Source organism: Microtus ochrogaster, assembly GCF_000317375.1.
Source record: "Microtus ochrogaster isolate Prairie Vole_2 chromosome 14 unlocalized genomic scaffold, MicOch1.0 chr14_random_1, whole genome shotgun sequence".
NCBI classification, from domain to species: Eukaryota; Metazoa; Chordata; class Mammalia; order Rodentia; family Cricetidae; genus Microtus; species Microtus ochrogaster.
Window position 1 is genome coordinate 10029080 of NW_004949096.1, and position 25027 is coordinate 10054106.

The following is a 25027-nucleotide window of genomic DNA, read 5'->3' on the forward strand; positions in this document are numbered from 1 at the left end:
CCCATCTGTTGTAGGGTACCTCCCAATTTCTCTTCTATCAGGGCTGTATGCTAGGACCAGTGCTCAAGAACAGTTTTAAGCTCCTACTCTAAGGCTACCCACCCAGAGCAGTGAGTGCCTGCCTACCGGGCAGGCCTCAGGGTCCCCTGTAAGGGAGCCTGGGCACCTTCAGCTTGTGCGCCAGGCTTCCTGTGCTCTTCTGGATACCGCCCCCCTTCCCCCCTTGCTCCATTCATCCTTTTGTCCCCGGATCATTGGGCTACCGCGCGCGGCCCTGTTTAGTTGCTGAGGAATCCCATCTGGATGGGTGAGTGTGTGCTATCCAGGGGCGGATTGTCCCGGAAGAGAGCACAACCCCACCCCCCCCAGCTCCTTCTGCAGGGCTGTCTTTCTTTTGCACGACCCAGCCCCCCAGCACCCCTCCCCAACCCTGCCCTGCTGCATACCTTAGATTCTTGAGGGGACTGATGGAGACCAAAGTATAAGAATTGAGATATGATGATGAGAGAGTATGTCAACATATAAGGCAGAATGGCACATTCTGAAAATATATCATGAAACTGACCAAGGTGAGTCTCCATTGCTAAGCTCAGTATGGTTTCTTTTATGACATGAGGAGCCAAATCATATCTTCTATATCAGGCATCCATATCAATGATATCCATAACAATGAGCGTAGTCCTTCAAAGAAGTATAGTAGTTAAATCAGGAAAATATAGTGTATGGGAGTCAAGACTTAAGGAAGAATGTTGGAAAGTAGTGTCTTTTGCTTTTAATAGTCTAGACAGTAAGGGGACTCATGAGAAGACTTGCTAGACTTTAAGTGCTCCAAACTATGTATGTTTGCACTCTGGTGTGTTATTTCGTGTACCTGAGACTAATAACATGACTTTCAGGTCAGGAGACTAGTCTTTAGCCTTGCCTTAAATCTTATGTGTGTCCTTAGGAATGCATGCAACCAAGGATATTTTTCTTCTCTCTTAAGTCAGATAAGAGTGAAAAGTGGGAAAATGTAGCAAATATTTTTTATTATGGAGAATATAATGCCTTGCATTTATGGGTTTGGGAATTATTTTGTCAAATACATGGATTATTGTAGAAAGTATGAAACAAGTGTCCATCTTAGTTACTTTTCTACTACTTCAATAAGACACTATGATCAAGACAATTTATAGTGTTTGATCCATTTTGTTATCAAATCAAGTCATTAAAGAGCTTATTTCATGTTTAAATCCTGCCTGACTTTCTTCCTCCATTCCTTCTGTCCATTTTTCTTTTTATTTTATGAGTCACTTTATGAATAAGGAGCTGTAATAAGGACCAGTACATGGGGGCATGACTATAAAAGCTGATAAAATATCTTGCAGTATTTTAGATAAAAGAGGCAGGCCAAGGTATGCTAATGAATGCCAGCAATTTTAGTTTATGGAAGGTACAAAGACGAGGATCTGGAATCAACGTCATTTTTAGATAATATAGAAAGCTCTGGCCAGCCTGGATCAAATGGGACCCTGGTCAAAAGAACAAGCAAGCAGCAAGCAAACAAGCAAACAAACAAACAATAACAACCCCCTACCCCAAGCCTAACCAAGCAGCCAGCAGTGATGATGAATGTAACTAACCTAGCACCCATGAAACTGAGGCAGGCAGATGTCTGAAATCTACACCATCCAGTGCTACATAGTGAGACCCTGCTTCAAAACAAACAAACTAGAAAAAAACAAACAAAACTAACAATCAAACGAATAAAAAATCCAAATAAAGAAAAATTGAAATAAGTAATCAGAGTAAACAATTCACACATTCTAAGTGTAAGGACAATAAAACTTCTTCCAAAGAAAGTACTTCTTAAACAATTGTATGTAGAACCACCGAAGAATTACTATTGATCATCTTTCAAAGCAGATTTCTTTTTGTAGTTTTTTTTTTTTTAACAAATGGAACATAGTCCATACTGATTTTGCTTCAAAGCATCTGCTGATCTCCTACTGCAATTTATATACAAACTTAATGAGATGGTCTGATTTGAATGACCCTGGTTTTAGGAAAAAAAAAAAACGTATTCATCATTTTCTTGTGCAGCCTTGATTGTAATGCTATGGTCTCAGGACATGAGAGAAGGAAACATAAAATTATAACCAAGCAACTCTCAGAGAAAGCAAGCATCTCACCAGATTTGCTGCAGAAACCTCTCAACCCCTAGAATTTTACAAAGAAACTTCTAAATGACGCTTTATTAGAAGAAGGAAGATGATTTGAAAGACACCATTTCCTATCCAATGCGTTGTGCATCATTTTCTTGGCTTCTATATGAACTAGATGCCAAAAGGCTTTTTGGGCTGCCCATAGAGAGGTAGGAGTATACTCAATGTAGGCTTGATTGTTCTACATGATAATTTAGTTTATTATCATGTTTTGCACCCTACAAGTCATGATCGGGGGTGTGAATATTTTATTAGAGCTGCATTCTGATAGGCCATTTTTTACAGGGTCAATGTGGACTTGCATCTGCTTATTGTCAGATGTGAGATGAGAGCTTTCAAAGTGAAGTGGGTTCAGATGGAAGACCCCCTGAAAAAGGATAAACTTGGGTTTCTAAAGGCTGGTGATCATGAAATCTGTTAAATATTTTTCAGCACCCATTGGAAATTTTGTGATCCAGAATTTGGATACATTTCATTAGCTTAGGAAATAATCATATGCAATTCATATGGTAATGAGCAGTATATCCAGGTGACATCTGTCTTAGTCTGGGACACTGTAGAAGACTACATTAACTAGGAGACTTATAGCAACAGAAAATTTATTTCTCTAAGTTTGAAAGTCATAAATTCAAAGGTCAAAGCAATGACAAATTTACAGTTTGATAAGGCTCAACTTCTTCACTCATAGAAAATGCCTCTTTTTGTGTCTTCAGACATTGGATAAGGTGAGGTTTCACATTTGATTCTCTTTAGTGTAGTGAAAGCACTAGGCCCATTCCTGAGCTGTTCTTATGACCTCATCATCTGATTGATGGTTTACCTTCTAAAACCATCACTCATTGAATTAGGATTTCAAATATAATAACTTTGGCAGGAACATATAGTCACAACATAGCAATGTGGTCACTACAAAAGACACAATCTAATTGTTTTATTTAAAGCCATTTTTATGCTTTGATACAGCATGTACACTTCTAGGGAGAAGGGTATTGACTCATTTTGTTTACTGCCTTTTATTGCCTTTCACAGGACCTAGTACCATGTTGAATAACTGAGGGAATCAATCCATTTGCTGTGTTTTCAGTGTGTGGGTAAAAATGTAAGGTTTTTACTATGAAGAATAACGTACTTTTAATTCTTTTTAAGTTGTTCTGTTTTGATTATATTTGTTTAACAGCTTCATACACGGATATAATGCATTCTGTTTATTTCCATTGCTCACCTTTTATTTCTCTCATACACACAATTGATATCTACCCTACTCTTTATATATCCTTCTGCCATATTGATGCCAGTTTGTGACTCACTGATTTACACCAGGACCCTCTGTGTGACTATGGGTTTGGAACTATCTATCAGAGCCTGGGAAGCTCACCCTTTGGTACACAACTGAATGTCTGTCCTTTTTCCAGATTTTGGTTATCAACAGGTTACAAGAAAATGTGAGCATTCACCTTATCTATTCACTTAAAGAAATTTATTTTTATTTGTTGATGATTTTGTCATTATGTGTAGAATAATTTTCAATTTTTTAATTTATTTGTTGAGAAGATCACATGACTTGTCTCATCTTATATGGAAATGCATTAACTAAATTTTAATTGATAGTATATGATTGAAAAGAATCTCTACATGGTCATAATGTGTTCTATTTATCTATATCTATATCTATCTATCTATCTATCTATCTATCTATCTATCTATCTATCATCTACTCTTTATTTATCTGTTTATCCATCATCTGTGGAAACTCCTTCAGTCAATAGCCATTAAGATACTAACCCACTTTGGCATAGTATCATGTATTATAAATGCAGACAAAAAGGATACATGGGCTTCTTGGTTGCTGGATTCGGTTCTAGTTCCCAGAGTTCACAGAAAACTGTAGATCGCTACTCTTTCTGTGAGTTTATTATCAGATAAATAAACCTTTGTTATACTTTGTTGGGCTATTTTGGAACTCTTTTGTTTGCCCCAAAATTGGCGCCAATGTTGTCTGAATTCACGCCACTGTCGTACCCTGACCAGACCCCCAAGGTCTTCTTCCACCCCACACAGTTGAATTACCCCTCTGGGCAGCTGTACAAGGTTTGTCTCATCTGATCCACTGCAGCAATTTGGCAATTTCCCACTGGCCTGTGCCCCTGTGACTTGGTCTGGCCTTCTACTGCCTCCTGCTGCTTTATGCCACAACTTCTTAGTGGCTTCTCTGGCTACTGTCAAGCCTGCTCTGATCAGGCCAAGCTCTTTTGTTATAGTTCATTCCAGGGTATTGTGGTACTCTTTTGTATGCCAACATCTATCTGTCTGTCTGTCTGCCTGCCTCTCTTCCTGCCTGTCTGTCTACCTATCTAGCTATCTAATATATCTATTAATCATCTATATTTCTCTATTTATATACCTACCTATGTCTGTCTGTCTATCTATGGATTTACTTGCTTCATTTTATTAAGGATTTTGTGATTATGTTCAAGAATGACAGTGGTCTATTAATTTATTTGTTTAATTTTATTTATTTCATGTGTGCATGTTGTGAGCATATATATCACTGACACATTTTGGGGTCAGAGGACAGATTTTACAAATTGGTTACTTTTCCTAATATAAGGTTCCAGGTTATTGAACTTGGTAGCTAGGCTTAGAGGCTTGTACCTTTACCTGCTGAGCAATTTTGCCAGTCAAAACGCATAATTATAATTTCCTGTGATATATTTATGTATTTGATCTGTATTTGGAGGCGAAGTTAGGGAAAAGCCATGTAGCCTCATTAAAGACCAGATGTCAGAACTTTAGCAGGTAAGCCAGAGCCTTGTGATGATACACAGATTAGTATAAATGGGCTAAATTAATATATAAGAGTTAGCCAATTAGAAGCTAGAACTAAAGGGCCAAGCAGTGATTTAATTAATACAGTTTCCATCCCAGCACTCGGGAGGCAGAGGCAGGCGGATCTCTGTGAGTTCGAGGCCAGCCTGGTCTACAAAGGGTATTCCAGGACAGGCTCCAAAGCTACAGAGAAACCCTGTCTCGAAAAACCAAAAAAAAAAAAAAATAATACAGTTTCCGTGTAATTATTTTGGAGCTAAACAGCAGGGAACAAACAAGTGGCCCTTCATACTACATAATCTCATGTTGTCAGGGTTTCTGTTCTGCCTGGTTCCCTCAATCGTTAAGTCCCAAAAAAATTACATAGAGGTCTACATTATTATAAACTAATTGGTCCATTAGGTCAGGCTTCTTATTAACTCTTATAACTTATACTAGCCCATTATTCTTGTCTATGTTAGCCACGTGGCTCAGTACCTTATTCAGAGAGGCAGTCACATCTTATTTCTTCTGTGGCTGGATCAGACTGCAGACCAAACTTTCCTCTTCCCAGAATTCTCCTGTTCTTGTCACCCTGCCTCTACTTCCTGCCTGGTTGTCCAACCTATACTTCCTGCCTGGCTACTGGCCAATCAGTGTTTTATTAAAATATAATTGACAGGTATAAACCACTGTCCCATAGCAAGCCCCCCCCTTTTAAAAAAAACAAGAATTATGAATCTAATATCCTTTGTTTAGCTTATCTCCTGACCATTATCCATAACAGCTTTTAACCAACATTCTAAACAAAGGAAAATATCCATAGTCCATTTTTTTGGGAATGTGGGCATAGTTTTCCAGGGTACTTCCTGCTTGGTTGGGGGCACTGATAATTTTATGGGGACCTAAAGAAAATTTATAATTATGATCAAGTCCTAACTGGAGTATCCTGTGAGTCTAGATAATCTCAGGCAGCAGGCTTGAATCTGTCCTGTATGTAGAACTCAGACATCTTGACCATCTGTTGCTACCGGAGATTTCTCAGGTGGTCTTCCTTGACCAAACCTGATTTTTCTCAACTCAGAATGAATCCACAGCCTCTAATTTTTTGTAGAAACAAAAGCAAATCCTCTTCTCCAAAGTAACATACCTTTTGACTTCAATTTTGAAATCAAGGGTATTTTCAAAAAACCTATCTTGGATTAATTCAGCAACATTTATAAGCAAAAATCTTTTAGCAGCTGTTGCTTCTTCCTCAGCATTCAAACAACTCAAAGACAGACACTGCCTGGTACATCTTAACTCAGGTTCAAGACTATTACACATTATAAACTGCAATGTTTCACCGAATTATACAAAACTTTCTGCTCAGAAACTTATGGTTTAATTATGAAAAACAACTATTTCCATACCATTATTCCTCAGCACATGTTAACATGTCTTTGCATTTTAATGTTGTAGATGTTTGGTTTTAAAAGCTGTTTTTTTTTTTCATTTGGTAACTTGAGTTTCACATATACAACACACACACTTGCACACATGCACACACATGCATGCAGAATAAATTTTGGCTTGGAATCAGAATAGAATTTCCAACAATTTCTAAAATGATACTGAATACTTGTCATTTTGTGTTGCCTATTTCTGTGAAGCAGCATTCTCAGTCCTGACAGTTGTAAAATCAACGTATCAATCATCTGTGCAAAACATTAAAAATTCTCTGTTCACAGTATCAAATCCTAGCTAAGATTTAATTCCTCATGTAAAGAAAACAAGCATGTCTATCTCATTAGAATGCAAATATTCTTTCTTCAATAAAAGGTAATATTTATGCATACCTAGGAATTTTTAAGCTAATGCCAAATAATTGCTTCAATATGAAATTCTTTATGATTTATTATCAGAAGATATTTGATTTGCATATCTATTTTATACAACTAAATTTTCTCTCCTGTAAAGGGATGTGAGTGGGAAATATTTGTGACGAATAGGTTAAGGAACGTCTATGTAGTTTTCTGGAATGTGCTTATCAATATTCGATCCTTCACCAATGTCAACAATTGTTGACAAACAATGTGCTAGAATTTCCTCTTCTTGACACTCCCAACAGCACTTTTCTGGGCTTTTGTGATGAATGTCAGTCTCTGGTCAGGAGGTAACATTCAGCATGTCATCTTGTTCTGGCTCAAATATATTAAAAATATTTTTGTAGAACCCATTTTAAAACTATTTTTATTCTATTTTTCATGCATGACTATTTGTGTATATGTGTGTCCGTGCATAGTGTGCATGGCATGTTTGCTGTGAGCAGAAGTGGCGAGATGCAGCTCCTTCATCTGGGGTTCTAGGAACCAAACCCAGATCCTCTGCAATAACAGCAATAGCTCTTAACTGTTGAACTTTCTCTCCAACTTCCTGTGAAATCTAATTAGGTTCCAGAAATAGTTTGAAAAGATGCTCTCACCCTTAAAATAGTTCCCGTACAAAATACTAAATGTGAAATAAGAATGAACAGACAGTTATTTTTAATGTGAATGATCTTTATTAGATTAGTAGAAGCAAACTTTTATATGAAACTGTATATACATTAAAATACAGATGCATGTATACATTTTAATTATATATCTTGCTTTTAATATGACTTTTGTGGTGATAACTTTCTTAACCCTTTGAAATTCATGTTCTGCATTATTGTATTTTTTACTGCATCCTGTCCCTTATGTTTTCTATTTTTCCTCAAGCCAATTTTAAGAAATTATTACTAAATACACAAAAGGGCTCATGTTCTTTGAAAGTTACTTTTTGTTATTGTTGGAAATCAGAACATCTTATAATGGGAGGTATTACATTACCAGAGATGTACTTGCAGTAAAATGGCTTTTCTTTTCCTTTGATCTTGAGTTTCTGATATTCTACTAAATCACACAACCCTTTTCATAGAAAACCTGAGAGTAGAAGACAGGTATAGTGATATATTATGTCTGTTTTAATAAAGTTTGCCTGAAGATTAGTGCAAAACAGTCAGACTAGTCATCCTTTCAGTCCAGGCGGTGTTGGCACATATCTTTAATCCCAGCAGCCACACTGGTTAGCCACAGACGCTGGGCAGTGGTGGTGCGTGCCTTTAGTCCCAGGGAGGAATACAAAACTGAAGGAGACAGGTCTCAGATCAGTCTCATTCTGAGGATTAGTGGAGGCAGGATGGTAATTTTTGGTCTGAGGTAGAGGTAACAGACAGTGACTGGCTGCTTTGCTTTTCTGATCTTCAGCGCGAACCCTAATATCTGTTGCTGGTTTTTATTAATTGTGTCACAGACAGCATCCACTGTTAGCTCGTATATGTAACTCTCATCATCACTACTTCCCTGGTACCTCTTCATATAAGGTGTGGATTTCTTTAAAGGAGTTTTCTGATTTCAGACTATCTGCTTCTTAATCTGACCACATTCAGTAATTACGGTAGCTCACCTCAAGATGTGGAGGATGAAATACTTTATAGTATTAAAATCATTACAGTATATGTGAATGGTTTGTTTCCATCTTATTCTCACTACTTTATTGCTCTTGTGTATTTTCCTTTTATTTTCATAATGTTTTGTACCTGAAAACATAGTAATAATAATAACATTTTACAGATTTCACAGTGTTGAAGTAAAGAATAATAAGCATGGCACTGATCCAGAACAAATGCTAAAAAAGCCACTTGTAGTTTTCATTGCTGCTATGTTCAATAGGACGTCATATCAGTATCTTAAAGAACACTCTGTTGGAGAATTCTAAGTTATTATTTTGTTCAAGATCCAAGTAAAGAAGAGTACAGCTAAAATACTGCTCTTGGTCTGTTTTTCCAGGAACCAAACACTTAAATGAAAGCTTGCTGGAGAATGTTTCAAAATGAACCCAATGGGAAAATAAGTGGACAAGCACAAATGGGGACTTGTAGTGTGATATAGGAATTTATGGCATCAGCTGATCCCTAGCAGATCAAGGAGCTTTGATGATCTTTAAAGTTGACCTCCATGGAGCAATGGGAAATTGGTGTTAATATTCTTACACTGACCAGACACTGGATGCCCATCATCCAGAGAGAAAGGAGTTTTAAACTTTTGTGAGATTGCCTTATTTATTAATTAGCTTGGAGTGCTCAACAACAATATCCCAGGTATTTGAAGAAATGACCTCCTGGGTACTGAAGCAAAGGATTAGGGCATGACAAATCAGAATCCATTATATTGGTCAACAAAGAAGTTATCAAACACACAATAATGTTGTAAGACTCACAATTGAACTTAATAACTTAATAAGGGAGAAAGAACAGTCATTTGCTTTCTGGTTTTTTTTTTTCTTTGTAAGTTATGCAAAAGGAATGTTTTAAGTCTCCTTTTAAGAGGTTAGTTCTAAATTCATATTACCATTTCAGTAAAAGGGAAGTGATGGAATCACCCTTACTGAATAGCTTCTGGGCCTACGGCCATTGGCCTCCCTTTTATGTTGAGGAACCAGCCACTTGGGTAGCAATGTGACCAAAAGAGCTCAGTGGAATCTCGTCACAGAATCAGTGTATGTTTCTGTAAATGGAGACCTGCCCAAATAATTTCCCTGAAACTATATTATTTACAACACTGTTTTTCCAATGGCTTAAGGATATTCCTAGCTAGTTATTACATATTAAATTAACCCATTTATATGATTTTATATCTTACTACAAGATTCGTGATTTGTTACCTTACATCTTGCTTTTTGGGTGGCTACCTGGTGTCTGCCTGACTCTACCTATTTTACTCCCTGGATTCAGTTAATTTTCATGCCTAGCTATATTCTACCCTGCTGTAAGTCAAAGCACCTTCTTTATTAACCAATAATAATAAAACATAATCATAGCCTAGAGAGGGAAATATCACATCATGTTGCTTTTAAGAAAAGCATTCCTGTTCTTGACAATAAATAACTGCCCCCCAATGGATACATAGGACCTTGGAAAAAAGTCTGAATTAGATTGATTTCAAAGACTCCATTCAACTCTTTTCTTTTTTGCTAAACTAAGAAAAGTTGTTTTTTTTTTTTTTTGGATTAAAAGCTGTTTCAGAATTATTAGCATACCACAACTTCATAGTACTTACAAATGAGCATTTTGACATGTACAAACCCCTCTTTTCTGAGTGTGGGTAGTTTTTAGACTAGATCAAGGAAAAGGTGATTAGGTTTAACTTCTCTGTTTGTGTTATATGAGAAATCAATTTCTCTTTAAGTAACATTGTCTCTCCACTATGGTATGAACTTTAGACAAACTGCCATATAATGTGGTACGATTCTGGAGGGGTTCATTTGGTAGTGGACTGAAGGTTGCATAATGGCTAATGGATCAGAAAGGAATTTAAGCCCTCAGTACAAAGCACTGAATAAATTAATTCTGACAACAATCACAAATGCTATAAAAGAAATCCTTCCAAAGCTGTGTTTTCAGATAAGACCCTTAGTTCTAGCAATACTCTATTCTTTATTTTCTTTTCCACTCTGTGTCTTTTAAATAAAAATCTTTGAATATTTCTTTACTAAGGGTTTAGAGTGTATTATCATCACTTTTTGGCCTTTTGGCTGAGATCAAGTGTACAATTATATTAATCAATATTTCACCACTACAGCAATATACCTGATAAAAGACACTTATGAAGAAAAGGTTTATTGGGATCATATTTTAAGGGCTTCAAGGAGAATAAAAATATTGTCTATTCCCATTTGAATCAAATCACTGGCAGATAGAAATGGTCAGATTACATGTTCAGGAGAAGGTAAGTGACTATACCATGCAGAAAAAAAATCTCCAACTCTTATTGTGCTTAGTTAATAACAAGAATATTATTTCCTTGCACCAAACACATAAGCAAAGAAACAGAGTAATGGAAACAACAAAATAACTGAATTAAAGTATAAAGTCATCCCATTATAGTGTTATCTGAAGACAGTGAAAGTAAGCAATGCGTTCTTCAGTATATACCACAATATCTTTTCTATGATGGGCAGTCCCCAAAATTAATGGGATCAAAAAGGAGAAAGTGTTGCTGTGTAGTAGTTACTATCATAAATTCTCACAAGCTATGTGTCAAGTAATTAGAGGAATCGAATGGAGTCCCTGACTTTAATTAAAGTTTACAACACTGAGTGGGGAGTAATAAATTTATATTAAATAAAAGTGCAGAGGATTTAGAGTGAGGCAGAATTGCATATTGATTCAGATGATTGTAAAATGCACATACATGGACACATCAGTAATTAACTAATATAAATCACTTCCAATGAATCTCATGTCTCAAAACACATACTTGCAAGGAATCTTAAAAAGATGCCCAAACAGTTTGTCAGCTTTAGCCAAGACAATAAATACCTGGGCACTGTGAATAAGATGCAGTTGTGGTAACATATGTCAACATTCAAACTAATGAAGAGTAAGTGTGGTATGTGATTCATTCTGATGCTCAGTAATAAGTCCAGATCATGAAAAAAAATAGACAGTCAAATTGATTGTGGATACTTATTATATATGCTTTTCAACTGTCACTAGAAAAGGGGAAACAATATTCTACATGTTGACTTGAGAAAATATGTTGTTTTTCTCCTAAGACAAATATTCAGTTTCAAATTGTGTTCAGTCAGAATGGAGAATACATGAGGGTTGTATGTGTGTGGGAGAGAGAGAGAAAGAGAGGGGGGGAGGGAGGGAGGGAGGAAGAAGAAGAAGAAGAAGAAGAAGAAGAAGAAGAAGAAGAAGAAGAAGAAGAAGAAGAAGAAGAGGTAAAGAGGGAGAGCGAGAGAGAAGATGAGAGAGACAGACAGATCAGAGGTAGAGTCTTTCTTAAACTGAAGAAGAAAAATAGCCCAATGAGATTATTAGAGAATATAAGGCATATGGATTTTTTTCCATTTTCTCTTAATCTGAAAACTAAAGGTTATGGAATAATACTCTTTCAACATTTGCTTAATGTTTAAACTGAAGATATGGTCCATAGTTAGTTAAAAAGGATATACTGGTGACAAGAATGTGCAAGTCTCCTGATTCATCACAACACTTATGAAAATATCAACAAATCACAACTATGCTGGTAGTTCAAACAAAGGAGCAGAGGTCAGAATAGAAAATGGCCATTACATAGAAATAAATTTGCATGTTCATCACTTAACATGAGCCTTTTATTTTATAAAAAAGTAGTGTTGAGTAAAAAGATAGCAAGTTACATGAAGATGGAAGAGTTAGTGAACACAGATGTTGTGGGAGTTATGTAAGATTATAGATTTTGTTAAGAATATTTTCTAACAATGCTTCTGCCAGAACAAAGAATTCCAATCAGACCAGATTAAACCAAATTAAATGCCCGAGCTAATAGCCATTGGACTTCTAGGTGGCCGGGTGCATGGCAGGGGAAAGACAGAGGGAGCACACATGCAAACCCAGAACCACATGTTCTTTGTTCCAGCATGGCCCTAAATACCCTGTGGGAGGGGTCAGTGCTTGGCAGGCTGGGAGTTAGAGTCCAATTGCTTGGCAGGCTGGGAGTTGGAGTCCGGACCAACAGATTTCAATTTTATTTATAAGCAATGGGAGCAAGTCAAATAATTTATTCAATTAAATGACAATGAATCCCTAAAGGTACTTCTTTAGAGTCATTTTATCTAAGGAAATGTTTAGGTCATTGTAATTTAATAAAGAGTTGAAACATGCACATATTCTTATCTCACATATAGAAACTTATCACCTAGTTTGTATGAGGAAAGACTGAAAAAAGTGTTGGCCTGATAATTCGGTGATATGATTTATCAGTAACCAGTGAATACTCTCAATGAAATAAAGTACAGTAGGGAAATTGGAAAGCTGGATCAAAAGTATCATTGACTTCATGGCTAACTTGAATTATAATTTAAGTTCTCTTCTACGCCATCCTGGGATACACAGTGGGAACTACTCTCAAAAAGAGAACAGTATTAAATAATAACAGAAGACAAAACAGTCATAAATAAGGCCAGGCATAGCAGTGTATTTCTGTGATTTAAGTACACAGAGAAAGAGACAGGCAGGTGTCCGTGAGTTCAAATCCAACAAAGTCTACATACAAAGTTTCAGTCTAGACAGGGAAACATAATGAGACTGTATTTCAAAAAAACAAAGACAAAATAATAAATAACTAAAATGCAAAGTTAGAGAAAAAAGGCCAGGAGTGGAAGGCATATGATGTGAGGTAAATTGTAGCTTTTATTATAATAGTCAGAAGGAACATTGTTGACCAGATTATTGCTTATGAAGGTAACTTTGTAACAAATGCTTGTTTTCTTCAGGATGCAATACACATATACTTCAGTGTTCCTAATCCAAAATCTGCATACAGAAATTTTGTATATGTGTGCTGTAGTGACTGTTACCTATCATATAGGGATGTAGAAAGCTGAATTTTGTTGATTCAATCCAGTGGTTGACTCTGTGTTTGTGTTCATCTCTTCTTTCACTATTTCTAACATGTTTATAAATATACTATCCAACTATACAATTCTGGCATTTTCCTTAAAGACTGTTATTGTACAAGGTGTCTCTGTCTCTTTCACCTACTCTTGGGACCCTTCTCCTAGTGAGTTACTTTGCCCATCCTTGATATGAGGGTTTGTTCTAATCTTACTGTAACTTTTACTGTGTTTGGTTGATATTCATGGGAGACCTGCTATTTTCTCAAAGGAAACATAGGATTTGGGTGAGGTGAAACTGGGAAGAAGTGAGGGGGGGGGGAACTGGTTGGAATGTATTGTATTAGAGGAGAAAAAGAACAAAAAATACTTAAGAAATATACTTTTATAGATACACTCACTATTCACAATAGCCAGAAATGGGACCAGTCCTGATATACACCAACAGATAAATCAATAAAGAAAACGTATCACATATTTGTAATGAAACTCTTCTTAGACATTTGGAGGATAATAGATACAACAAGAAAACATTATCTTTTGTGAAATAAGCCAGTTTCATAAAGACCATATATATGTCCCATTATGATATAGTAGATACATGAATAAACAGACAATTAGATTTAATAAAAAGACTAATTAGTCAAATAGCAAGAAAAGTAAGTCAATTCTTTGGACATTTTTGAATCATCTGGTGATCTTGGATATTTGTGTAGTCCTGAGTTCAGGACTGGATAAGAAAACTAAATAAAACAGAACACTCTGAAAGAACTATTAATATAGAAATTTTCCCTTAAATTGAGAGCAATTATTATATTAATGTCAATATCAGCTTAAGAACTTAATTTTCTGTTCCATTTGGTTTCTCCTCCTGAATTATATAATCTTATTAAATGATGACATTTAAGATACAGTATAATTTTATGGATCTCCTTTAATTATTTGTGTTCTCCTGGCATTGAAAATGTTTAAAGGAGAATTCCAGCTGACAAGGTTTATCAACTTAAGTCTGAATTTTTGAATCAATAAAGTTTCGCATGCACTATGTTACTAATTTATTTATTTATTCATTAAACATTAACTCATTGATTTTCCATTATAAATACACAGCCCGGCAGCCAGGAAATAAGCATTATAAAGACAACATCCTTAATTTAGCAAACCCTGCCACTTGGAATAGAAACCCCCATCTTTTTTAAAAAAATAATTTTTAGTTGAATGTGAGTCCAATGATTCAAAAGTCACTAAAATGATTTAAAAAGGCAATAATAAGGAGTTGACAAGTGGAGAATAAGTTGCATTCCAAGCCATGAGCATTTGGTTGGAAATGCACTGCAAGAGAAGCCTGAATGTGCTTTGCTGAGAGGGAGGCTGTGGGCAGAAATCGAGCTCATGTTCCACCCCTCAAGTTCTGTAATTTTCCATGGGATTGCTGCTGCAAAAATAGCTTATTTCCTGGGTTTCAAAATTTTCTTTGAAGTAGGAATGAGCAGGACGCACTCTCTAACTTCGTAACAGCTGATACGTATAGAGCCTTAACCTGTTACTCATATAATGTTTCACAACCTATCTCATTCATTTTGTATGAACAACCCATTGTGGAGACTGTTCCTGGGTTCCTTTATAGATGACAAAACTGATTCAGAGAGACTGTAACTTGACTAAGGCTTTCTAAACTAGTGCCAGGATTTGAAGCAAGTCTTTTCTTAGCAGGATTCATTGTATTTAATCTCTATGCTGAGGCGCAATATTTACAAACACATATATACAGTTTAATTTTAATTTGTTAATCATCTGTAACAAAGTAGAATTTATACACTATCGCAACACTAGTAGAGAATGAATTCAAATGGCCAGTGAACCTGTATTTGGAATAAAGCAATGCTGAGCATGAATAAATTGCCATTATGGGATCTTTGGTTGTACTGCTCTATTAGTTTAATAGCAGACTCTGACTTTATCACAGGAAATAACACATTCATTAAAACATTTAAGCATCCATGAATGAAGAGGCATTAGAAAGTTTCTCTACCAGCACAACTCACAAAAGTGATGGAATCACTAAATTCACTAAATCAGGAGGACTAGTAAGGTGGTCTGCAGGCTGTCTCATTTTTTAAAAAATATTTTTTATTGATTTTTACTGAGCTCTATATTTTTCTCTGCTCTACCCCCTGCCTCTCCCCTCCTCTCTCCAACCCTCTCCAAGGTCCCCATGCTTTCAATTTACTCAGGAGATCATGTCTTTCTCTATTTCCCATGTAGCTTAGATCTATGTAAGTCTCTCTTAGTGTCCTCGTTGTTGTCTAAATTCTCTGGGATTATGATTGTAAGATGGTTTTCTCTGCTTTATGTTTCAAAACCACCCATGAGTGAGTACATGTGGTAATTGTCTTTCTGTGTCTGGGTTACCTCACTTAAAATAACGTTTTCTAGCTCCATCCATTTTCCTGCAAAAATCAAGTTGTCATTATTTTTTTTCTGCTGTATAGTACTCCATTGTGTAAATGTACCACATTTTTCTTATCCATTCTTCGGTCAAGGGACATTTAGGTTGTTTCCAGGCTCTGGCTATGACAAACACTGCTGCTATGAACATAGTTGAGCATATGTCCTTGTGGCACAATAGAGCATCCTTTGGATATATACCCAAAAGTGGTATTACTGGGTCTTGAGGAAGTTGTTTGCTAATTTTCTGAGAAATTGCCACACTGAGATCCAAAGGGGTTGTACGAGCTTGCATTCCCACCAGCAGTGCAGAAAGGTTCCTTTTTTTCCCACAACCTCTCCAGCATAAGTTGTCATCAGTATTTTTGATCTTGGCAATTCTGACAAGTGTAAGATGGAATCTCAGAGTTGTTTTGATTTGCATTTCTCTGATGACTAATATGTTGAACATTTCCTTAAGTGTCTTTCAGCCATTTTAGATTCCTCTATTGAGCGTTCTCTGTTTAGATCTGTTCTCCATTTTTTTTTATTGGATTATGTGTTCTTTTGGCGATCACTTTCTTGAGTTCTTTGTATATTTTGGAGATCAGACCTCTGTCTAATATGGGGTTAGTGAAGATCTTTTCCCATTCTCTAGGCTGTCATTTTATCTTGTTTATTGTGTCCATTGCTTTATAGAAGCTCTTCAGTTTCAGGAGGTCCCATTTATTAATTGTTTCTCTCAATGTCTGTGCTGCTGGGGTTATATTTAGGAAGTGGTCTCCTTTACCAATGCGTTCAAGTGTATTTCCCACTTTCTCCTCTATAAGGTTCAGTGTGGATGGCTTTATGTTGAGGTCTTAGATCTATTTGGACTTGAGTTTTGTACATGGTAAAGGATATGGGTCTATTTTCATTCTTCTACATGTTGATATCCAGTTATGCCAGGACCACTTGTTAAATATGCTTTCTTTTTTCCATTTGGTATTTTTTACTTTTTTGTTAAAAATCCTGTATTTGAAGACGTGTGGATTGATATCCAGGTCTTCTATCTAGTTCCATTGGTCCTCCTGTATGCCCTTATGCCAATACCAGGCTGTTTTCAGTACTGTAGCTCTGTAGTAGAGTTTGAAGTCAGGGATTGTGATGCCTCCAGAAGTTCTTTTATTTTACAGGATTGTTTTGGCTATTCTGGAATTTTTGCTTTTCCATATGAAGTTGAGTGCCATTCTTTCGAGGTCTTTGATGAATTTTGCTGGGATTTAGATGGGAATTGCATTGAATCTGTAGATTGCTTTTGGTAAGATTACCATTTTTACTATGTTAATCCTTCCTATCCAAGAGCATGGGAGATGTTTCCACTTTCTGGTGTCTTTTTCAATTTCTTTCTTCAAAGATTTAAAGTTCTTGTCATACAAGTCTTCCACTTGTTTGGTTAGAGTTTTCTGAGATATTTTATGCTATTTTTGCCTATTGTGAGGGGTGTTAATTCTCTGATTTCTTCCCCAGTCCTTTTATCATCTGTGTACAGGAAGGCTACTGATTTTTTTTGAGTTAATCTCGTATCCTGCTACATTACTGAAAGTGTTTATGAGTTGTAGAAGTTCCTTGGTAGAATTTTTGGGACCACTTATGTAAACTATCATATCATATCAGAGTGAGAGTTTGACTTCTTCTTTTCCAATTTGTATCCCTTTGATCTCTTTTGGGTGTCTTATTGCTCTAGCTAGGACCTCAAGAACTATATTGAATACATATGGTGAGAGTGGACAACCTTGTTTTGTTCCTGATTTCAGTGGAATCTCTAAGAGTTTCTCTCCATTTAGTTTGATGTTGACTGTTGGATTGCTGTATATTACCTTAATTATGTTTAGGTATGTTCCTTGTATCCCTGCTGTCTCCAAGACCTTCATCATGAAGGGATGTTGTATTTTGTCAAAAGCTTTTTCGACATCTAATGAGATGATCCTGTGGTTTTTATTTTTCAGCTTGTTTATATGGTGGATTACGTTGACAGATTTTCATATGTTGAACCATCTCTGCATCTCTGGGATAAAGCTGACTTGATCATGGTGGGTGATGGTTCTGATGTGTTCTTGGATTTGGTTTGCTAGTATTTTACTTAGTATTTTTTGCATCAATGTTCATGAATGAGACTGGTCTGTAATTCTCTTTCTTAGTAATGTCTTTCTGTGGTAATTCAGGGTAATTGTCTCACTCCTTCAGCCTGCTTTGTATTTGGCTTTCAAGTCCTCCAAACCTACTTCAGAGACCACACAAAGAGAACTATTTACTTGAGAGAGAGAAAAAAAAATCTGCAGAGTCTCAGTGAAATCAAATGATTTGAAAGTAATGTGAGCACTCCTGAAGGAGTTTGTTATAGATTGGCTAGGCTAATCTACCACAGGGAAATTCAGAGCCCTCTGTCATTACTGCCACAAAAAAGACCCTGGGTTCTGAGCTTTCTAATTTAATGGATTTAAGACCATGAGTTGTAGTCAAGGATACTTCCTGGTATTCCCACAATACTGCCCATTATTGTTGCCTAATTAAAATATACCAGAGGGAAGTGAATTTAGGAAATAAGACATTTCTCTTTAGCTAATTGTTAATCACTATTAGAGGCTCTTTAGTGGGAGCTGTGATGTTAACACTGATGTATGTACAATACACAATGAGTTACGTACAGCTGACAGCACTTAGGTCACCACAATGATCCGGACTATAAGAGCTGTGTGATGACAGTGGCAATTAAGAGAAAACAGATGTGAGAGAAATAACATTTTTCTATTGATAGGGCTTGGAGATCCTTAATTAGAAGAATCAGTAGAGAGGAGAGAATGAGCAATTTTTCTATTGCAACCATTCTCTTATTTAAGAAGTATTTGTGACCTATTGTGTGCTTGGCACTGAGGTATTTTGCTCCTCTTGTTGATTATCTTCCTAAGATTTCCAAATAGAGTCTTCTGTTGTGTGTGGTTGTGGCAATTTCCCTGCTGCTACTGTGGTTTCTTTCTCACTTGCTTCCAGAATCCGAATAAAGCATCTTCCTCATTTTTATCATTAGCTAGTCTCTTTCACTGTCTTCATGGGAAGAACCCAAGAAAAATTCAGATGCATGGAAGATCTGGCACTAAATTTACAGACCACTAGCCCTGAAAACACAAAGGTTTATGGATGTCAGGTAAGACCTGGCAGATTCTTCAGACAGTTTTATTGGGATTCTAATTTCATGGGAAGCAAATGCAAAGAAGAATATAAACCTGGAGCTAATGAGTAGTCTTGGCCATACATCTACTATAGGCACACTTCAACTAAGGGGGAGCCTCTTTCTTTAATTTTATTGTTTCATTTGGTGGTCCTTCTGTTATTTGCTGATTTTGTCTCACCAACATAACTGATTCCTAAGACTCAGGTCTCATAGAGGTCTTTTGCTTTGTATATATTTATTCTTACAAGTTTCTTAATGTTTCTAGAATCCTGATAATAAGTATGATCTGTCTATAGGCAGCATATAGATTTAGATTTAGATGATATAGACATATGTAAAGATAAATTGATATAGATATAGACATATACATCCCAAAACATCCTGATCATTTTAGGTTTTACATTTAATTGGACATTCATACATTTGGACACTTTTCATGCAGACTAGGTAGCATTCAATACTTGGCATAAATCATGAGTACCAAATGACACATCCCTTGAATCTCTCAACCTCACCCTATAGCCTCTAATATAAACAATAGCAACAACAAAACACAACTCTGTTCCTCACCAAATCTCTTGCATTCTCACCGAAAGCATCCTCTTTCCAGTTGCCAAGGATGAAGATATTATGGTCATCTTGGTTCCTTCTATTTCCTCTGCAGGGTAAATGCCTTATACCAGCGTAAACTGTTTATTATACCTCTAAAGTAGATTTGAAGTATGACTCTTTGATCTCTCTTTCACAACCACTGTAATCCAAGTCACAATTATCCTGTATGTGAAATATTGCAGTCAACTTATAACAGATCTATTTTCTTTGCTTTTTAATATCTTATATTGAGTCTATTCTACAATTTATCCATGTTGATTTCTCAAACTTAAGAGTTTTAGTAATGAGTCTATTTTAATTTCCTTGGTATTATAAAAAATAAACCCCAAGTACCTTAAGATAGGCTATGTGGTTCTCTGTGTTTGCTTCCATACCCTCCCTGACTCTGACTACCTGCTCCATGAAGCATCTTGTATACTATATAATTTTAACAAAATTTTAAATATGTAAGATAACGTACAACTTCATTTTCACTGGCACTAGAGAGATAATTAGCAATAGCATTTTAGCCTTTTTTTCTAGTTGCCAAACAAATTGATTTTCAGCCACAAGAATTTCAAGCCAGGACAATCAGGGAAATAAAATCATTTGAAGGAATAAAAAACTTGTCCACTATTAGTGAGTTTATATTGATCTGTGGGTTAATTTAAACCTACTTTTTAAAATAAAAAACTACTTTTTAAATAGAAATAAACCCTGGGTTTATTTGAATATTCTCAGCTATATAAAAGACTGGTTGCCTAGGAGATATATTATGGTGTCCTCTGTAGGCATGTCAGGAAAAGAAATTGCTTAGTGATAAAAATTTGAAAAGAATGTGGATTGCTGCAGTAAACCTTTTCAGATAAGTCTACATTTGCAATGTCTTTCTGAAAAGGGAACTTACTTTACCCCAAAAGGATGGTTATATTAGACATGAATGCTACCACTCTGACTAAAATTGCAGTAAAGAGAAACCTGAGTTACTTAAATGTTAATTATACCCAAGCTTAGCAAGTATTCACATAGCATAGAACAAATCAAATAGTTCTTCACCTCTTTCATTTATATTTTAAGCCAAAGCATTTATTTGTCAGAAAGATATTTATTTAGCATTTACCTAGACAAATTGGTGATGATGTTATGAAAATTAATTAACATAAATATGCTGTATTTGTTGTACTTAAGTATTTCCTTTGTTATTCCATGATATAATGAACTACCATAATAACAATATAGTATCTAATATAACAGAAATTAGAGCAGTCATAGCTTCCAGTGAGAATTCAGAAAATGAATGTTTGCAACTCAAAACTATCGGGAAATGTCTTGCAGGACCTTAGTAAGTGTAGCATTTGAACTGTAGACAATACAATGGACAAAACGAGGAAGGCACAGAGCATTAATGAAGGTTATGACAATACATGCAATGCTTCAGAAAATTTTGAAAGTGTAAAGTTACACTAGTGGTCCATTTTGACCAGTTTAGAGATCACATAAAGAATGAAATAAAGCTACTCAAGAGATCACAGGGTGGAGGACAAAGTACACTTTGGTTTAGAGGCTGTTCTTTATTATGAAACTTGGAATTAGAGAATTTGAATGAGATGGTTTTAATCCAAATACATTGTTAACTATGTGGACACTTAATTAAGATGTTATACATTTGGGACATCAAAAATACTTATCAACACAGTAAGAATAAGAGTTTCCTGTCTGTTCTAAGAGTCCTTCAAAAGTCAAACTCAGATTCTTTTCTCCGTATCTTAACAAGAAGTATTTTCACTGTTTAATCATGGACAGTTTCTCCTATAATAGTGCTTCAGTCTTAACTTACCCATGATTGCCCTGGTTTGGTGCTCTCTTGTTTCTTTTCTAGCCTGTTTCTTCAGTGTTATTAGTTCCAAGGAACCATAACATAAACTAAATGCAGTACTATTCAAGGTTAACAGGGTTTCCTAAAGCTGTGTGTGCTTTTATTTCTCCTTTGTGCTGTCTTCTTAAAAGTCCTTGACTTCAATCCTGTACATTTCAAGAGGTGCTTATTTACTTTCACAAAACAATTTAGATAATATTATTTTTCACACACACACACACACAGAGAGAGAGAGAGAGAGACAGAGAGAGAGAGACAGAGAGAGACAGAGAGAGGAAGAGAGAAACAGTGAGAGACTTTTTATATTAAAAAGACATTTTGTTCTGAAAATACTATGCTTAGCATTGTTTAAATTTTGTTAATGCATTTGTACTCTCAAGTTTTTGAATGAGAGCACAAAAGTGGTATTCAGAAATATAGTTAAGTCACATTGTTGGCATAATGTTAAAGGGCAGTATGAAAACTTCTTGATAGTTCTGTTACTATGCATGCTTGTGTATTTCCTAATGCCTATTTGCTCATATTCACTAGAATTCAACTATACATACATACACACACATATAATTGCTGAATTATCTTGGGTGGAGAAATAACAAAGCTAGCTAAAAGATAGAACAATTATATTTTTCTTTATTATAAGGGACAAACTCATGAAACAGGAGTAAGATGTCTGAGCTCAGCTGTGTAGAGCAGAAACTGCAGGGAGAGAATTCACCTGGGCTGTGTGGCGTTTTTTTCTGGGTACCCAAAAATCCATGCCCTAACTTTGTCCCACATCTTAAAGATAGTTGGCTGACAAAGATTCCCCATCACCCCTCCTTATGTCTAAATAATTGTGATACAAACCCAATACAAACCTATATACAATAGGAACAGTTATCAAGTATAAAATCACAACCAAAATAAACAATATCAAGCAAGAAATACATAATAAATGTTTTAATAAGTATTTTATTCTAAAGAGTCTAAGTCTTGCATCAGAAATTGGCTTGGCTAAATCATAAGAGGAAGATAACTTAGACTATCTAATCTTTAACTCTACTGAAGGCCTGAGAAGGGAGATAATATTACTTGAATAGGCAGGAAGTGCAATCAAGCATCTTTCAAAGTGAGTGGCATATGACAGAGACAATTGGCTACCTGAGCAATCACCTGAAGTCTCACTAGCATGGTTTAGGGGGTTCTTCTATCTATATCTTGCTTTCATTGGTTAATTAATAAAGAAAACTGTTTAATCTGATAGGTCAGAACACAGGTAGGCGGGATAGACAGAATCGAATTCTGAGTGGAAAAAAGCAGAGTCAGAGAGAGCCACCATAGATTCGCCTGAGTCAGACATGGTGAATCTTTCCCACAACAGCTGCTAAAAGATATTTGCTTATAAATAATGCAGAATTAATCCAAGATAGGTATTTTGAAAATACCTTGACTTCAAAATTGTCGTCAAAAGTTATGTTACTTTGGAGAAGAGATTTTGCTTTTGTTTCCACATGAAATGAGAGGCTGTGGATTTATTCTGAATTAAGAAAACTCATGTTTGATCAAGGAAGACCACCTGAGAAATTTTCAGTAGGAAATATGGCCTGTATGTCTGAGTTCTACATCCAGAACAGATTTAAGACTGCTGCCTAAGATGATCAAGACTCATAGGATACTCCAGTCAGGAATTGATCATAACTCTAAATTTTCTTTAGGTTCCCATAAGATTATCAGCACCCCCAACCAGCCAAAAGTAGCCTGGAAAAGTATGCTCACATTCCCAAAAAATGGACTATGGATATTTTTCTTTGTTAAAAAAGAGGGAAAAGTGGTGTGGGAGAACTGTCTGTATTCTGTCAATCATGTTCTAAAGAAACACTGATTGGCTGATAGCCAGGCATGAAGTATAGGCAGGAAAACCAGACAAAAATTAGAGGCAGATCAGAGAGAACAGGAGTATTCTGGGAAGAAGGAAGCTGTTTCCTCAGTCCTGCCCAGATCACTGAAGAAGCAGGATGTGATCTGCCCTGCTGAGAAAGGTACTGAGCTATGTTGCTAACATAGATAAGAATAATGGGTTAATATAAGTTGTAAGAGTTAACAAGAAGCCTGAGCTAAGGGGCCAATCAGTTTATAATCTTATGGAGACTTCTGTATGATTTTCTTTGGGGCATGCCAGCTGTGGGACGTGGTGGGAGGACAGAAACCCCAACAAGCAGGCCCACATGTTACGCTAGCAATGTTTAAGCAACAAGCTTTGCTAAGGCCTAGTATAACTGACAGACCATTTTTAGAGGCAGGAAAAATTTCAGAACCATCTTACCTTGTCTTGGCCAGGTTTGGCAGTCCTTTTCCTTTGTCCTGTTTATCCAGTCCAGATACCATGTACTTTGTTAGTGGTTGAGGCATGGGGAGTTCCTTGTCCAAAAACCAACTGTAACAAGAAGAAAACAAATTCGAAGTGGAGTGTCTTTGGTGCTAAACATTCTCTTGGGAATAGATTGGTATTATCAGGAGTAATTGTGTGTCATGTCAAGAGAATCCTAAATAATTTAAATGCCATGTTCTATATCCTTGAAGTGGTTGAAGATTACCTATTTAGGCAGAATAAAATTTCTTTGTATCTAAAGAACCTAATTAATCTGACTGTATGTATAACAAACATTAAAAACTATTGATCTAAAATCTTAATATCTATATAATTTAAAGACTAAAACTTCATATCAAAATATTAAATAATCTATAAACAAATGTGCAGCAAATGAGGACAATGACCTCAAAATATCAACAATGTAAAAGCATCTAGATCATATGTAATAATAATATATAATGGAACGTGAAAATATATCCTAAAATCTGTATCAATATACAAAACGTTTACAGAGGTAGAAACATGCATTTATACAATCTGATAGAATAACTTTTCATAAGTGTAAAAATGTTGTAAACAAAAATAACAAATATAATTTGAACTTGTATCAACATACAAAAAACTATACCAATATAAATTATCCATAAATAATAGCTCACAAGTATTCACTCTATTATCCACTATTATTATTAGTATGAATAAGTTAACACTAAATCATCTATTATCCCATATACATACATACATATGCATATAATAGACATACAAATACCTACATTCACATATATGTGAAAGAGACAGAGATTTTATTACTTGAAATTCAATGTTTTTTTTTATTTGAACCCAAAGTCCACTATTCTTGTCTTCTAACTCCATTTTTTATTATCAACAGTAGTAACTGATACAGTTTTACTAGAAGTTGTGAAATGCAGGTTTAAAAACAAAAAAAAAAAAAACCCAAAAAACCCAAAAATCAACCTGCTCTTATATGAACAGGAATGACAGATTGGTTAAAACTTTAGTGATTGAGAGTGTTAGAATGTTTCAGATATTGAGCCAAATTACATTGGGATATCTTTAACCACCCCACACAAATATCCATTAATTATTTATCACTTCTA